At 41.0% G+C, this 5,501-nt stretch overlaps 1 long non-coding RNA gene across 1 annotated transcript; it reads right to left on the bottom strand.

The window, feature by feature from the left end:
• Window positions 1–4,453, bottom strand: LOC120440532. Its single transcript, XR_005613325.1, has 3 exons — window positions 4,424–4,453; window positions 3,489–3,626; window positions 1–54 (listed from the first exon to the last, which is right to left on the bottom strand). It is a non-coding gene; the product is annotated as an uncharacterized LOC120440532 (long non-coding RNA).
• Window positions 4,454–5,501: the final 1,048 nt, after the last annotated feature.

The raw sequence follows: 5,501 nt of genomic DNA, 5'->3' as shown, positions 1-5,501 counted from the left end.
CATCAAGATAATGTGAGGCTTTCGATCTGAAAGCTGAGCCAGTGATTGGTCCACCTGTCATCAAACACACATACACGGGCAGGAGACAACGATGTAAATAAGTATCCGACAAAGAGGCTTGTCTATTACACGCTTTGCTTTGATTCTGGGTTGGATAAGACAGCACATGATCATTAAAAGTTTTGTTGAATATTTGAATTTCTTTTGGCTGTTGTGCAGGTATTTCATCATTATACAGTTCAGTGGACACTGACTGAAAGAGCACCAAATGTGAGCTTGCTCAAAAACAGACAAGTGGCAAATTAAAGGAAAAACCAGGGATTCTGGTCATGACATACTCCCAAAACAGCTTCAGCGTACCTTGGCACTGATTGTAAAAGAACCATTTAGTGATCCCTACAGAGACCGCTCACATCAGGACAGAAACATTTCATCACAAGACAAAGAAGGTCTAAAGAAACAGATCGACACAAGTAAAATGTAACCAGACAGAGCCACCCAATCCCGTCTCTGCAGGGGTCAAACGTTCCAATTTTTCTTTAACATTATCTCCTCTCTGTGTTTCAGAAAGGGCAACAGTGTTTGCATCCAGCGTTCAATTGGATGTACCTATTTTTGCAACATGACTGTAGTGGCTGTTGCATATAAATGTGAGGAGACTGAGAATCCCCAGGTACCTCGGGAAGTGTTTTCAGAAGGTGATAATGATCTCAAAAAACATTACACTGAGACTAACAAACACGAGCTGACATATACGTGTGATTCACTCCCGCTAATGGACAAGTTGCCAGATAAAAGATGACACTTGCTCACTCCGTGACATATTTTCCAGTCGCTGATGAAAATGCCACAAACAAAAGCCGCCTTTCAAGTGGCTCTTGCCACTTTACCGCTCGTGTATCACTTTTCAGATCGTGTCACTGCTGGTTTTTTTCTTTTCATCACAGATGGACAAGACCCTGTAAATATCTGCCCTGACACACCACATCAGATGTTCTCAACATCTGACGAAAATGTAAATTTCTGCACCCGTGAAGGAACCGCAGTAACTGAAAATTGGATATGCTTCTTCTGCTTCAGCATGAGTTTGTATTCAAAGCTGCCCAATAAATATGTGTGTGTGTGTGTGCGTGCGTGTGCGCGTGCATTTGCAATTGGTGATTCTGACCAGTTTGCAGGATCATTCAACGGCAAAACAACTGCAACGGACGGCTGAACAAACCCATTACTCTGGCTCACTGCTTCTGACACACACACACACACACACATACATACTCAAGACTCAACAGTGACCCGCAGTGACTTCAGAGTACCAAATGACCCGCTATACACTCCCAGGGAGAGTGCAGAGAGTGAGAGAAGTGAATAAAACAGCTAGATATGGAGAGCCAGAAGGAATACTCTGGTAAATATGAGGCAGAGGGATTGTTTTAAATAAGAGAAAAAGCATAGCGAGAGAAATATGGCATGTGTGTACGTGAGGTAGGGCGAGCGAAAATAAATTAATCCTCTCAGTGTCTGTTGTCACCAGAGGGGGGCAATAGAATATTTCCAATCCGCTTTCTTACACACAATCACAAGGAACCCTACCTACCCTGTACTATCATCTACAGGTGTGTGTATGTGTGTGTTTCTGAGTTTGTTGGGAAGGTGTGGGCATTAAATTGAGCAATGGAGTGCTCTCATTGATTTCCACAGTAAAGGAAAAGTAATCTTCTCTGGGCTGGCCTCAGTGTGCACGTCTCTCTATGTGCGTGATTGTGTGTGTGTGTGTGTGCCGGTGTGATTGAAACAGTGGTCAGAAAGCAACATTAAAGATTTTATAGGCTCTCCGCATAGATGTATCACTCCAAAATCAGTTGATAGCAGATTACAATTGCAGCAATAAACCACTAACATTGCCTGTACAGTCCAAACAGAAGCCTCAATGAGCCTCACATGCTTTTATTTGTGAGGATTTGGAAGGTTTCAGGTCTGGCTTGCTCCTAAAGCTGCTAAATTGCTTTCCAGCAAACTGCTACATGACATTTTTCAAACCCTCGGAAAGGAGAAATACACCACTTGACTTAGAGAGCAAGTTGTGCATGCAAGAAAAGTTTCAGTGACTCGAGAGATTTAATATGCACTGTCAGAAAGTCAGCAGTCTTTTAATATGAAAAGGACAGGGTTTTTTTAAGCTTTTATTAGATAGTGACAGCTGAAGAGATAGGAGGAAGTGGAAGGAAAAAGGGATGACATGCAGCAAGGGACCTGAGCTGGAAAATGAACGCCAGTTGATGCAGAGTTGTCGGCTACACATTCATGATGTCAATCTTGCAATCAACCACCTCCCAAAATTGATTTACTGGGTTGTGATTTGGTGGCATGAGGACCCGGTAATTGGTGTTCAGACCACCAGTGACCCTTGTTTCCCTCCACAAGGTGCCCAGTTCCCTCTCTATATTATTATGTGACTGAAGTCCTTCAAAATATGCCAGACAATGCTCAGGATTTTTAATGAGTCTGTGGTGCCCAGTCCCATATTCAGTGCTGTGAACTGAGGTAGCAAACAATAGCAGACTCAACAAACCGAACCTCAAGCAGGAAGATCGTATCCAAGTTACAGGCAACATTGAACTATTGCTCCCACCCTCTCTGTGACGCGGTGGTCAGTCAAAGGAGCGTGTTCAACAAACGACTGCCATGATGAACCACCAAACGCCACATGAAATTCTTTCTACTTGAACTCATTAAACCGTTTTTTAATTCCTTTCAGTTTTTATTTGTATAGCACACAGTCACAGTAACAGTCACTTCAATGTGCTTTATATTGTAAGGCAAAGACACTACAATAAGCGTGCCATGTCCACATACTTAAATGCACTACGTTACTGCCATTGCAGAGGAGCCTTGATCCTGACTGTCAGTCACGTATTTGCAAACAGACTTTCAATTTTGAATTGAAAGTCACGACGTCCAATCACGACTTCAAATCATGACAACAGTCACCTCAACCTGCTTTTTTATATAAGCTATGGACCCTACAATAATACAGAGAACACCCCAATGAGACAATCCCTATGAGCAAGTATTTTTGTGACAGCCGGAAGGAAAAACCTGCTTTAAACAGGAAGAAACCTCTAGCAGAACCAAACACACTGTATATAAAAGATGGATGTGGCCACCATGGTGTTACTCGCTTATTAGTGAAGTACAATGATGAACGACCAAGCTGAGAAATTTGGCTGTCACCATCAGTCAGGGTGGATCCCACTGTGAAACCCAGTGGCACTGCAAGGTTATTGGCTAGCAGCTACTGAAGCATGCCCTAATTTGAGCAAAACTGAATGAGTGGAGTCAATGGCAGTTTTCTCATAGATGTATATACAATTTGCTTTTTATACATTAGGCTTGGATTACTTTGCTGTTACTAAGTCACTGTCATGTAAGAATATGCTTCTGTTTCTCAGTCAGAGCCATCTCTTGAGGTCCGATTTCAAAATACTCACACAATGATGGCCGAACCTCTGATATCACGTTTCTACATCAGTTCTTTATATATGAAAGTCTACGTTTGGTGTAGAAGACTTGTTTTGGAGCTCTTCCACCATCCTCACTGCCTCTGCTTCTGAAAAACACAGGAAGGTCTTGGGGATAATTAGATGCCTCTTTACAAACACAATCACTGCAGTCCATCACTGATAGAGGCTACCTGACCTCTCCTTTCTCTTATAGCTTTGCCTTTACCACAGCACAGCGGGAAACACTCTCAGAAATAAATCAAGACTTGTTTTTTTCCATTAATAGTGGTCAGTCCCAGAGGACCAAGGTTAATTCAATATAATCTGTTACAAATGTGATATATGTGTTTGCCAGTAGTGCAGACGGACACTCTGGCTGCAGAAATATATCTTATTGATTTAACAAAATATTGTTTTTATAATGCATCATGCTAGAAACCTGACACATGAAAACAGATAAATCTCCTCATAATGGGCAGTGGTGATTGGTAAGATGATAAACTGTCAGGATCCATGTGCGTGTGCACATTTATGAGCATGTAATGCCTGTGAGAAAAGAAATAATTGAACATAAAGTTACAGCTAACAGTTCAACATTTACTGGCACATAGTCTTAATTTTAAATACTCTTTAACCTCACATTCACATTTATGAACTCTATACGAGCATTTAAAAAATGGTTTATAATATACTTAAGGATATGTGCAGTATTCATCATCATTTATTCACTGGATTTTGTTACATTGACACTGATTATGCCTGTGTGGCCCCTGGAGGACATTCTGTATGGATGTTTGCAAATGAATAAATGAAAAATAATACACAATACCTGCATACTTAAACTTAAATCTGCTAACAACATAAACATGGTGTAATAAATGACGTAATAATTTTTATGGACTGTTTATTAAATACATAATCACCTTCTCGTCGATAAAGAGCCAGTTGTTTCTCTCAGGAGCTGGTGGAGACTGTAAACACAGATAAAAAGAGATTTTTAGCCTTGGGTGGAGAGAAGACCAAATCCAAATGAATTAAAGTGTTTTTCTGTATCTGATGGATGTGCTATAAGGTTTGTCACGTCGACTATTTACAATGATGATACGTTTCACAGGTCATGTCCTCAGATGACCAGTAAAATCAATGATAACCACTCATTTCATTAGGTACACCTGTTCAGCTGCTCATTAATCCAAATGTCTATATGGCAAAAACTCAGCACATTTAACAACTTAGACATGGCCAAGACGACCGGCTGAAGTTCAACTAGTGTTTACAGAGAATGCTCTGAGAAAGAGGAAACATCCAGTGAGTGAGCTTTGTTGATGTCAGAGGTCAGAGGAGAATGATAGAATCACATAATCACTCACTGCAACCAAGGTATGCAGAAGAGCATCTCTGCACACAACGTCAAAGCTTGAAGCAGATGGCCCTTCATCATGGAGCCATCGTGTCTTGTATTAACAGGTCCAGCTGGTGGTGTAATGGTGTGGGGGATATTTTCCTGGCACACTTTGGTCCCATTAGTACCAACCGAGCATCACCTAAACACCACAGCTTACTTGAGTCTTGCTGCTGACCATGTCCACCCCTTAACGAGCAGAGTGAGCCCATCTTCTGATGGCTGCTTCCCGCAAAATAACACGCCGTGTCAAACAGCTCAAGTCAGTCACTGTACTCAGACGTACCCAAAGCCTCCACAGTCAGTAGAGCGCTTATAGGATGTGGTTTTAATTATATATGTCTGTTATTCGTTTTTCTTAATTTTGTAGTTTAGTAGCTTGCATGTATATATTTTTCTTCTTTATCTACTTCATGTCTATTTTGTGGAGTGTTTGTGATATAAACCAATTTGCTGCTACAACAGCGCACTCTATTTTTTCTTTTCAAATTAATATGTCTTCAGCAATCTTCTCTTTTACAGCAGGATTCTCTTGCTGTTGTTTATTCTTCTGTTTCACACAAATCTGAAGGGTTTTGAGGAAACTTCCTGACTTGATG

Source organism: Oreochromis aureus, linkage group 6, assembly GCF_013358895.1.
Source record: "Oreochromis aureus strain Israel breed Guangdong linkage group 6, ZZ_aureus, whole genome shotgun sequence".
NCBI lineage: Eukaryota > Metazoa > Chordata > Actinopteri > Cichliformes > Cichlidae > Oreochromis > Oreochromis aureus.
The sequence above is the reverse complement of the archived record's forward strand: the minus strand, read 5'-3'. Positions and strand labels throughout refer to the sequence as shown.